The 13,365-nt window shown below is 31.3% G+C and overlaps 1 long non-coding RNA gene across 1 annotated transcript; it reads right to left on the bottom strand.

Moving 5' to 3' along the window:
* Nucleotides 1-9,084: 9,084 nt before the first annotated feature.
* Nucleotides 9,085-11,023, bottom strand: LOC133816060 (uncharacterized). The gene is made up of 2 exons (XR_009884993.1): nucleotides 10,506-11,023; nucleotides 9,085-9,843 (listed from the first exon to the last, which is right to left on the bottom strand). It is a non-coding gene; the product is annotated as an uncharacterized LOC133816060 (long non-coding RNA).
* Between the last annotated feature and the right edge of the window lie 2,342 nt (nucleotides 11,024-13,365).

The following is a 13,365-nucleotide window of genomic DNA, read 5'->3' as shown; positions in this document are numbered from 1 at the left end:
TAATAAACATGCAATGAAATGATGAACTACTTTAATTACTTACCGAAGATATGGCAAGATCTCATTGCAGTTGTTTAGAATATACCAATCCGCTATTTTCTTCACTTCATCTTCCAAAATTGTCAAGGATTTCTTACCAATTGGATGACCCTGAGATCGAAAGACCGACATCATTTTAAGTGATGGACCAACATCTACATTTCGGTCTGGACGATTGAACTTTGTCTCAACACCTTTCAAGTACATGGAGCAAAATGTTAATGCCTCATCAACCACATATCCTTCTGATATTGACCCCTCTGGACATGCTTTATTACGGACATAATTCTTCAATTTTTTCATATACCTTTCAAAAGGATACATCCACCTCATGTGAACCGGTCCTCCAAGTGTTGCTTCTTCCGGTAAATGTATTAGAAGATGGACCATGATATCGAAAAAAGCAGGTGGGAAAATATTTTCTAACTTGCAAACAATCTCAACAATTGAAGTTTTGACTTTTTCTAAATCTGAGACTTTTAGAGTTCTCGCACAAATGAGCTTGAAGAAAGTGCATAACTCAATAATAGTTGTACTCATCGATTTCTCTAGGAATGCATGCACACCAACTGGCAAAAGGCATTGCATAATGATGTGACAATCATGCAATTTCAAACCAGTGATCTTATTGTCATTATCAATCACATTTTTCCTTAGGTTAGATCCAAAACCATCTGGAAACTTCACTGATTTAAGAAATCGACAAAACTTTTGGCGATCTTCAACAGTGAAAGTGAATTTGGCCGCAGGCTTTTGTATCCGACCATTCAACTTCCTTAGCTGTAACTCTGGTTTCATCTTCATTTTCTCCAAGTCTACTCTGGCACTAACTGTGTCTTTGGTCTTATTCTCCAGCCCAACTATTGTGCCTACTAAACTGTCGCACACATTTTTCTCAACATGCATAACATCTAGATTGTGTCGCAACATTATGTTGGCCCAATATGGGAGCTCAAAAAATATACTTTTCCGCCAACCTACTTGCTCTTTTGTACGCTTTCTTTTTTGGCCGCCATAACTGACATGCTTACCAGGAAGAGAATCGGGTATGAAACTCATTTGTGTGAACATTTCTTGCATGGCTAAGGGCTTTGGTGGTAATCTTTTTTCAATGACACCATATGTCTTCTTGTCCCTTCTAATGGCATGTTTGATTGGTAAAAAATGTCTATGACCATAAATAGCAACCTTCTTTTGTAAACGAATAGATGGTGTTGCCACATTGCAAGTAGAGCAAGCATGATCACCTTGGGCAGTCCATCCAGAAAGGCTACTCCTTGCAGGGTAATCGTTTATAGTCCACATCAAAGCTGCCCGAAGAGTGAAGAAACTGCCATCGACTGCATCTCGAATCTGTACACCGGTCACCCATAATTCTTTTAACTCATCAATCAATGGTCTTAAGAAAACATCAAAATATTTTCCTGGCGAATGAGGTCCCGGAATTAATAAGCTCAACATGAAATTAGTTTCTCTCATGCACAACCATGGTGGCAAGTTATATGTCGTCAACACAACCGGCCACATACAATAAGAATGACTCATATTACCAAAGAGATTGAATCCATCTGCAGCCAATCCAAGCCGCACATTCCTGGGTTCCATTGCAAATGTTGGATTATTTCGGTCAAAGTCCTTCCAAGCTGTCCCATCAGCAGGATGACGCAATACACCATCTTCTTTTATACGTTTCTCGTGATGCCATCTCATATGTTGAGCAATGTGCCTCGATGCATATTTTTGCATTAACCTAGGGGTTAAAGGAAAATAACACATCACTTTATGAGGCACTTTCTTTCCCTTGGTGTTCTTGTCCACCCATCGATCCTCCCCACAAACAGGATATTTGCTTTTTCCAGAATGTTCTTTCCAAAACAGTGCGCAATCATGCTTGCAGACATGGATTGACTCGTAGCCCAATCCAAGTTTCCGCAACAACCTTTTCGCTGCATAATGCGATTTTGGAAGCTTATTTGGGGCTGGAAATGCATCATGTAACAACTCCAGCATTCCATCAAATATTTTGTTAGGAATTTTTCCCAACACTTTGAAATGCATTAACTTCACTAGGAAATTCAATGATGTGTAATTTTGACACCCGGGGAATAATGGAGCCTCGATCTAAGCAAACAAATCGTTATAATGTTGCCCACCCCTGTAGTCTGTTGTAGGTATCTCTTGACCGCGCTCATTCTCTTCATATTCGTCATTGTCATTTTGCATAAGATCATTGAGAACATCCATCATTTCATCTTCATCATTTTGATCTATCTGAGCTCTCATTGGTATTATTTCATCCTCTCCATGCCAATGCCAATTGGTTTATTTCCATAGAAAACCATTTACAAAAAGATGATTTTCTAATACATCAATCGTCTAAAATTCAACGTTGACACACCTCTTATACGGACATTTCACCAATCCTCTTGAGTCAACGCACTGCCGAGCTCTCTGGAGAAATTCATCACACCAACCTCATACTCATCAGATAATCGATCTGTCAAATTAATCCAGCTCTTGTCGATCGACATTGTATGAATGTAGCACTGCACGGAACACTAATCATCAAACTTACAATCAATTTGTGTGTGTGTCCTAATTCAGAGAGAGGCAAATGTAAGAGTCTTCAATGACTCACCCTCTCTGAACGGGTCTAAGGCTTCTTGTGATGAACACTAAAAAAATATAATATTATCACTGGGTGATAATAACACTATTATATCTTTGGTAATAATTTCTTATTACCAAAGAAAAAAGCAAATAAAATTAAATATGTTTTTTTAATGTCTTATGCTCTTTGAAGTTAATTATGTTGTTTTATGATATCTAACTATAATATATTTCAGTGAAAATATTATTAAAATTATTTAAATTTGACATATTTTTTTAATTTTAATTTTAATAATGATTAAAACTAACAAATATTAAATTTAATTATTTTAATTTTAATTTTAATTTTAATTTTAATAATGGTTTTCTAATAATATATTTGTTAATTTTATTTAATCAGAACTAACAAATATTATTTTTTTTACATATTAATTTAGTATTTATTAAATTACATATTTTACTTATGCTTTATTGAATAGTTTTATTAATTTAAACAAAATTTCTAAGATTTGTTTAAAATTTATTTAATTACTTTAGGATTTAATTATTACTTAAATTATTTAATTAATGTTTATTTTTATTAAAATTTAGTTGCATAATGTTAATGTTAATTTTTTTTAATCTTAATTTTAAAATATATTATTTTACTTATCAATTCACTATTTATTAAATTAGAAATTTTATTGAGTACTTCTACTAATATTCACAATATCTCTAAATTTTACAATTCTATAAAAAATTCGGCAGCATAACGACTATATTTTCATCTATCCCAAAATTTAAAATCCTGCAAATAACACATAAAAAATATCCAGACCCAGATCATGCAGAGAGCAATACAAATACATTTTAAACGACTATATAATTTATAATTATTAGTCTAAATTTTATTAATTATTCAATTTTCTAAGCAAAATATTAAAATTCTACTAAAAATTAACAACAACAAATTAATCATCAATATTTATAAAATCTGATTTTTTACTACAAACATAACCAAAAAAATTAAAATTGACAACAACAACATACTAACATTACCACCAAAATTTTCAAATTAACACTCAAATATTTAATATGTTTACTAATATGTTTAATACACATAAAATTCACCAAAACAACATAGAATTTATTTTTTTAAAAAAATATTAATTAATCATATAACAATTTTCTAATTCCTAATATCATTTTTACTAATACTTATTTTTAAAACCTAAAAATAAATACATTTTATCTAATATAATAATTTCAGATTTTTATTAAAATTAATATTATTTTATTTATATAAGAAAACATAAATTATTCAAACATTTAAAAAAATACAGAAAAATTAAAAACAACTTACCAATACCTTCAATATCTTGCAAGCTATCTCTGTAGTCCAACAAAAACCGAATACCCAACCTTCAAACAAAAATTACAAAATATCATTATACCATTTCATAAATATATATATATATAAAATGAATAAATAAACCATACCTTTAACAAATAGAGAGAAATTCCTTCACCCTTGGCAATTTTGGGGCTTAAAACTGAGCTTTTTGGGAGGAAAATGGAGGTTTTCGGCGGAGGGAGGCGGACGGTTCGGAGAAAACAGAGGGAAACCAGAGAGGAAGGAGAAAGGGCTTCGCAGCTGTTGGGTATATTTATAAACCCTATACCAAGAACATGTTCTCCGTATAGCAACTAACCCTATTCAGAACTGCGAAAATGTCCCGTGCATATGAAATGTCTATACCGAGAACACGTTGTCGGTATAATGTTCTCGGTATAGGCCTTGTTTTTTGTAGTGAGTTTGTGATTTTTAATTAGTGTTGGTCTTAGGCTAGGGCAGGTCAGACCCAAACATAGGACTCCATAGCCTAAGGGTCCCTAATTTATAAATTTTTAATTAATATATATAAAGAAATTGATATACTTTTATTCAAATTTAAAAACTAAGTAAAAAAGTGTGCAACATCTTAAAAAAAAAATATTTACAATTATTTTAACAGAAGAAATTCATTCAAGTTCAAATGCTCAATTAAATATGAGCATTGCTATTAGGTACTCTAGGGTGTCCAATATCTTAGGACATGACATATCTCCATTGGTGCAATTTAATTATTTGTCTCATATATTTTAATTCAATTGAAATATGTAGGATCCAATATTGACTTGCACTAATAATAATATAGGGTATTGCACACCCTAGGTATTGTTTGGTAACACTTAAAAAAATAGTTTTTTTATTTAATTAATTAAAATTTTGACAATTAAACATAAAATGTGTTTGGTAACTCTATTTTTATTTATTATTTTTTAAAATTTTAATTAAAATTTTGAAAATAGAATTTTTTTACTTTTAATTTTTTTAAAACAGTTTTCAATTTTTCCTTTCTTTTTAAAACACATCATATTGTTAAACAAAAAATAAAAATAAAAGTTATCAAACACGTTTATTATTTTTTGTTTTTAAAAACAAAAAACAAAAATAGTTACCAAACATATTTTTATTTTTTAAAAATAAAGAAACAAAAATAAAATAATATTTCCATTTTTTAGTTTAAAAAATTCAAAAACAAAATTTTTACCAAACGGCCCCTATATGTGAAGAAAAATGTAAGAAGTTAAAGATTTTATAGTGGTTTGACTACAAAAATAATAGGGTTAATTATGACTAAACTACCCAAATTTCATGATTTATAACACTTAAATATCCAAGCTTTTTTTGGTGGAAAAATTACCCAAACAGTCAAATTAAACAATGTAATGCCCCGAATTCTCCGATGTGTTTTAATGGTGGGAATAGTAGGCCGGGAGGGCCATGCTTGCTTAATTATGCCATTAATTGATAATATGCATGTATATGTGAATTATATTATAATATGATGTTAAATGCATGCATGTAGGTCCACGTTCTTAATTACAGGGGTGTGATGGTAATTTGGTCGTTGAGGGTATAATTGCATATTTGTATGCGTGTTGATGATATATGTTGAGACCACATTATAATGTGGGTTTGTTCGAGTTATTCGACATGAGACGATCTTGGAATATTGATTAGCGGTTTAGTCACAACAGGTTTAAGTTCGGGGCCCGAGATGAGTCCCGGGGTGATTTTAATGATTAGAGCATTACCGGGAATTAAAGGGTAACGGGATATGAATTATTGGTGTTTGAGATTATTGAGAATAGCGGGAATTGGAGAGCGTTAATTATGATTAACGAGATAGGTGGAAAATACCAATTTTGCCCTTGGGAGCCTTTAGAAACCTTAAATTGACCTAGGGGTATAATGGTCATTTCACCCCTAGGATAGATATAACCATTTTGGCTGTGGAAGAAGAGAGAAAAATAGAGTAAGTTCAAGAGCCTTCCCGTATCTATTTCTCCTTCAGTTTCCTTAGAGATTTTTGAACCATTCTTGAGGATTCAAGCTTAGGAAGTGAGCCTTGGGAGTTTGGGAGTGTGTTCCTCCATTGAAGAGCATCATAAGCTGAGCTTTGGGTAAGTTTCTAACCATTGAATTCTCTGGTTTGCCCTGTTTTAGTTCTGTTTTGCAGTTGTGAATTCTAGGTTGAGATCTTGGTTTTGATGGGAGTTTTGGCTAGGGTTCTTATGGTTGTAATGTTTGGGATGTGTTAGAATGGTTTTTGGGTTCATTTGGCACCAAAAATGGGATTTGGAAGCATTGGAATCAGGTTGGAATCGAAGGAGATGAAGAAGAAGGTTTCAGGGGGGTTTCTGGTCTGGAGGTAGCGCTATAGCGCCCACCTTAGGGCGCTACAGCACTACTTAGGGGGCATTTGGGCGTGTTGGGGGTTCTGAGTATAGCGCTGGGGCGCTAGGGATCAGCACTATAGCGCTACTTTGTTCCTTCAAAGTCCCGTTTTGAGTGTTTTTAAGGGTTTTTGACTTGGGGTTTCAATCCTTAAGACCCGGGATCGAATCTACTCACTGTGTGGGCATGTTTCGAGGTCTCGAGAGTGGTGCTTAGGTCAAGACCCTATCCATGTTGATTCTCATTAATGGAGGTTATAATTGGTTGTGATTAGGTAACCGCTAAGGAACTAAAAGATCGATCGTTCTCAAGGGTCGTCCTTATAATATTTCTCGCTCGAACTTGAGGTAAGAAAACTGCACCTTGTATATGTGACATGCGTGATTGTTATTGAGGCATGTTGGTTGATAAATGTGGACATGGATTGTATATTAAATGCTAGTGAATATTGTTTACTCGTATATGGCACTGACTAGTCAGGGATACTGACCTAAGGGTCAGAATTGGCATAAGCGTCCTGAACGCAGGGCCGAATGAAGATTAGATCTAATCGATATCAGCATTGAATTGCTCTAAGGCATTAATGCTGGACCGACCCTAAAGTCGATGAAACTTATAAGCGCTTGGCTAGTCTAAGACTAGTTACTCAGAGCCAAAGCCTAAGGCCCAGGTGACTGCTTGTCATATGGCTAGGGAACGATGTTCTAGGGTTATGACTCTATGGTCATGAGGAAGGTTATGTTGGTGACCAGTCACCATGCACCTTTCCTGGTTAAGTTAATGAAAGGTTCACTTACCTGTTTAGCCCCGGTGACCCTATTGTCACAAGGCTGAAGGGAGTTATTTCCTATTTAGTGACTTTTGCGACTGTCACCTATCTGTTTTGGACTGATAGTCCTGAATGATTATTATGATCCTTGTTGATATTATATCATGCTATATTGTTTTTTCTTGTTGGGCCTTGGCTCATGGGTGCTATGTGGTGCAGGTAAAGGGAAAGAAAAGCTCACTCAACCTTGAGTGGAGAGCTTAGGTGGTGATGTGTACATATGCGGCCGCTTGACCACCATGGCGAATGGGTTCTCAGAGGAGCTAGGGGGTTTACCCTATTTTTGCCGCCTAGGTCGGCGGGGTTGTAGATTTAAAAACAGTAGTGACCTTTTTATATTGTAAATATCGTGTAAATGTTTTGATAAGCTCATGAACAGTTTTAATAAAATATATCATTTCCTTTTCATTGGTTTTCCTCCTTAACCTGTTAATAACATGCAGAACACGTTTTTAACCAAAGGATTCAGGTAGCGGGTCAAATTCCCGGTTCACCGATCACCGTAACTGTTCTGGGGTAACCAGGGCGTTACAAAAAATTTGTCGTTATTACCCACTCTTCACAATGTTAAATTTTTGTTGCTTTGATTGTGGCTAAACTACCAAAACTTCACACTTTGTGTTACATTTAAATACTCAAACTTTTTTTTTACCACAAAATTATCCAAACAGTTAAAAATCAATATAAAAAACATAAAAATATATAAAAATAACCTAAATTAATTCTAAAATTAAAAAATAGTTTTATTTGATTAAAAATACATTTTTAATAAAAAAAATTAAAAGAAAAAATAATAGCTAAAACTTTTAACTAGAAAAAAAATGTTAAAAAATTATTTTTTAATTTTTTTAAATCTTAAATTAATTGAAAAAATAAGTACTGAGAAAGAAACGAAATGAAAAAAAAATGTAATGTGAAAAAAAACCAAAATAAAACAAACTATAAGAAATTGTTTAAGAAAAAATAAAAAGAAAAGAAATGACAAAGTCACATATATATATATTAATATAATTTTAATAAAACCGAGTTATTCCCCATCTCAAGTTCATACGATATTATATTTATAAAAATAGTTGATATTTTTTTTTAATATATTAACATTTTAAGCGTTTTTTTTTTTATTTTATATCATTTTAGCTGTTTTTTTTTATTAAAAAACCTATTAATATAGGTTATTTTTTATATATATATTTTAATACATTTTTTTAGTTATTTTTATTAATTTTTAACTATTTAGGTAGTTTTTTCCTAAAAAAGATTTGAGTATTTAATAGTAACAAACTATAAAGTTTTGATAGCTTAGCCACAATTAACTGAGCAAAATCTTAACATCATTAGAGGTGGATAGTAATGACGCACTATTTTGATTGTTTGAGTAGTTGTGCCCCTAAAAAAATTGAGAATTTAAATATAACAAACCATGAAATTTAAGTAGTTTAACCCAATTAACCCATAATAATAATTTAGTATTTAATTATTGATCTATCTTTTCTAAATCATAAAATATTATGATCATAGGGATTAACCGGAGTTTGGTGCTCCCCATCATTCTGTGTAATATTCCTTATTTTTAGACACCGAATTATATAAATATTTTAAATTATTATTCAAGACTAGATATTTGAGTTGTTATTCATTTATATAGCCCAGTACTCTATATCTCTTCAAGCAGTACCATTTAGCCGACGACTACTTAGGGTATAACAACATAGTTTACAATTTTAACAACTAATATTGTGTTTTCTTTCAAAATATATCACACACATATTTCAAAACTTTTAAAAGATAAGTCCTCAAAATTTATATTTATTCTGAGATTTATAAAATTAACAAATTACTATCCTTCAACAAAACAAAATAATAATTTATAAAAATTTCTCCAATATACATGCATAAATCACAGCCGTTCTAGATCCATGATCACTCTCCATAGGGTAACCTTTACCACATTTTAAATATGGGTAGGTTTTCGGCTTGAATTTAATACGTAATTAAGACACAGTGATTTTTGAAGTTACGAGCGAGTGTAAAATAACTAATTACCCTAACTACTTCTCTCTCAAAAAGATAACGATAAAATAAAAATAAAAAAAACGAAATTGATATTCAAAGTTCCATTTAAAAAAAATAAAAAAAAGGTAAGAAAGTATCTGTAATAGTCAACATACAAGACTGAAGATGCATGTGAATGACCTAATTGAAGAAGTACAAGTAGTTAATTTTTTAAACAATATATAACTGTAGAAGAAGATGATGATGATCATTAATCGATGTTGCTTCTATGAAGGTTCTGAATTGTATGCCTATGGATTAGCACCTTACTTCACCTCATACTAATATTCCATTTTAACCACAAGTTGCTTGAGAAGCTTTTCTTTATTTGTCTTTTTCTTTCTCTCCTACTTTTGGACCTAAAGCTTCCTCGATCGATCTTTCAGAAAAATGAGGGAACATTTGATCTCTGCGCATGCAGTTGCCTTTTCATAAATCTATTAGGTATATGCATGTATGTGTGTGTGTATATATATATATGTATACAAAAAATTGATTCTGAGGTCCCTCTCCGGCTCCACTCTTCCTTCCAATTCCTCATATAAAATATCTATTGCACATAATTAGTTACATAAAAACAAGAGAAGAATATAAAAATCACCAATTAATTTATAATGGGAAATTATGCATACTAGAATATATCTATATTATAGTTATAACAAACTTCTTACTATATTTTTCACGCACGTACAAAAACCAAATAGGTACCAGCCCAATAGGATGTTCTAAACTTGTTTTATACACAATTAATTATTTAAAATTTATCAAAATTTAACATGTCAGCAAATAACAGGTTGAAATCAAAATTACGATGGGTCATGAATTTTATTAATAAAAAGAAATGGTGGCAGTGGTACAGACATTATTAGCTAATTCAATAAATAATTTGGGTGCAGAAGTATCCAGAAAAGATTAAAGAAGAGTGAGTAATAATCGTAATAAGGGGTGAGATGTGTGGACTCTGGGCGGGGACCATTAATTGGCGAGATAAGGGGAAAACAGTGGGACGTACAACTATTGGACTGGACGGACTGCTGCCCCTGATAGCTTTATAGCTATAGAAAGAGAAAGAGAAAGAGAAAGAGACAGCTTTTGGGCATTGCAGTAGTCAGTGAGTACGTCTGTGGTGACTGAAGCACCAGTAGTACCACAGTTTGTAAACCGCAGTATTACTGTGAATGCCCTTAGCCTAGTTATATATATAAATATTACCTCTCCCTTTGGCTCTTGAGATGCCCGCCACGCCACTGCTTGTTTTCCAGTTACGCTTTACATATTCTGTGTCTTATGACGACACTACACTGCACATGTTAACAACCATCAAGTTTTTCACTTCATCTATCTCTTTCTCATACCTGCAAATTAGAGCAATAATTAATCTCTGTCTCTCTGGATCCGACTTAAACATATATGGATAAGAAAAGCATTCATCAACAAGACTCCGAAAAAGTGTACATTTTTAAAAATAAATAAAAAATAATTATATTATTAATTAATATTATCTATGTAGGCATATATATATATTTATATATATGGAAAAATTCACGTAATACTACTATACGTCCATTTCTCTCGAAAATATTAAGCTACTTTTCTTGTCTGAATGTTTGTATAACATAATTTCGGCCATTGATGATGAGCGTTTAAGGAGGAATAACACTATATATAAGCCATTTTTTAGCTTTTGTTCCCACTTTATATTATCACGCAATACTATGTCTCTGCTTGAAAAGTTTGAATGCATATGTAGGGTATAATATACAATATTATACACAAGGATTATTTTTATTTATTATTTGGTTATGTTCTGTACGTATATAAATATATTTATATATATATATATCGAACAGCCTATTCCAGTTGATAATTCACTTCATTTTGGGTAAAGATTATAACTACGTGCTGTACATTCTCTCTTCGATTTTCTGTTTTCTCGGTACTAATTAATTACACAATTTGGAGATAATAAGGTTTACTAGCTAGGTAGAGTAGTTATAATATTTTAGCCTTTATTTCCTGTATTATTTACTTACAATTGAGTCTAGACTGGGATTCTGTTTAATTTTTGGGTACTGTTACAGGTCACTTATTTATTATTTTCATACTAAACATAAATTTCTTTAATAATCACGTTTTCATTTGTTAGGTATGCAAAATATCTCTTAATTATTGTACTGATTCTAACTTCTCTCACTTCTCTTATTCATGCATGCGTTATAAAATGACCACACACCTACACTGTCTTTTCACCATAAATTTATATCTAAGTCCAGTGTCATTATTCAGTTGCCAAAGTTTTAAAATTACGACCTACTTGTGAGAAATATTGCTTCTTTCTGGAGGAAATTCCTCAGGAATATATAAACCGACAGTAATATACATTTATATATAACATATTAATCACCGAGCAAGCTATATATATATATATATATAGCTAGCTAGCATGATATCTGATCAATTAAAACCCTACAAAAGCTGGGTAAAAAGTAATAAAAACTTTCCAAGCTATATTATTAGCTAAAGGAGGTTTGAATAAAACTAAGCAATTCATCCTTATATATCTACCTACACTAGTATACTACCTAACCCAAAAATATAAATAAAAGCTCTTGATCTTATAATTAAGCATAAGAAAATAATGTAATGTATGCTACAAGCAATATATATATATATATATCTATATTACATGTAATAAATAGTGGGTATATAAATCTTTCTTCTATCACCAAAGATGAGAAACAAAATTTGATTACGGCACCCTCTATTTTCCATTTTTTTGTCTGGATTTTAATGACTCCGTTTTGAAAATAGTTATTCCATTACGAGTGTCAGCTGTTAGGTTCTCAAGTCTAAAATTGCTGCATGCATATCTCTCTGACCAGGAAAGTTGTGTGGTCCTCTTCCTACTCAGTGGGTATATTATTATTAGTTTTACATATAAAATTTGTAAAATAAAAACTCATATTTTATATATATATATATATATAAATATGTATAATATTGGTCCCTCACCTATGTAAGGATAGCTTTTCATTATCTGAAGTAGCTATCGGACACTTCAAGATGACACGCTCTTAAGTATAGACCACAACTTTTTCTAACCCATGAAATAGACTTATCTAAGTGTGGATTTGCTCTTCTCTTCTTTGTTGGAGAGGTTTTGGTGTTATTATATATGTGTGTATTATCTTCTCTTAACGGTCTGTTTAATTGGTGAAATTTTGTCATTTCCAAACAAATTGCCTGGATATGTATTTATGGGTCATTACTATTCAACTTAATGGTTTAATAATGTATCAAAGAATTTTCGTCTGACAAAACTTATTATGATTACTTCTTCTACTGGTTAAAATTATTACCACACATACTTTTATGTTAGACTATATATATCAATATATAGAGGAAAATAATTGGATTTGGACCATATATATTTATACATATGTTTAATTAGAATGTATGTATGTATTTGGCGCAGAACTTTCAGCTATAAACATGTATTTATATATATACATAAATATCAGGCTTTGTTCACATGTTCATGAAGGCGTGCACTCATCGACCCATGTGATAAGGATTCATTTGCAAAAAACTTTTGTAATTGTCGATAAAGCATGGCTCGCCACTTTTCTAATTTGTGTAGCATATATATATGTAAATATATATATATATATATATCTGGTCCCCATTTGTAATTTATAAAAAATTTATATATTCATATAACTTTCAAAAAAAAAATTATACATAAATCATGTTAGATATATTTTTTTGAATTATCTTCTTAAATCATTTCTATCTCCTCCCAAATTAAGGTTCACCTAGCTATATAATTATATATTATATTTAGCACCCCAAAGATAAATTAACTACGCATATATCTACACTTACAATGTTAAACAGCTTAATATATAATATATGTACATATGCGAGCAATTGAAATAGCTTATTAAGTATACACGATGAGAAAATAACTAATTATATAAATATATATAAATGCACATTCGACCAGCAGCTATACATATATAAATATATATATATATATATTAATTATATTTGAGGTGAAAGTGAGAGATAT

Source organism: Humulus lupulus, chromosome 2 (assembly GCF_963169125.1).
Source record: "Humulus lupulus chromosome 2, drHumLupu1.1, whole genome shotgun sequence".
In the NCBI taxonomy this organism is placed as follows: Eukaryota; Viridiplantae; Streptophyta; class Magnoliopsida; order Rosales; family Cannabaceae; genus Humulus; species Humulus lupulus.
This window is presented reverse-complemented; position numbering and strand designations above follow the sequence as displayed.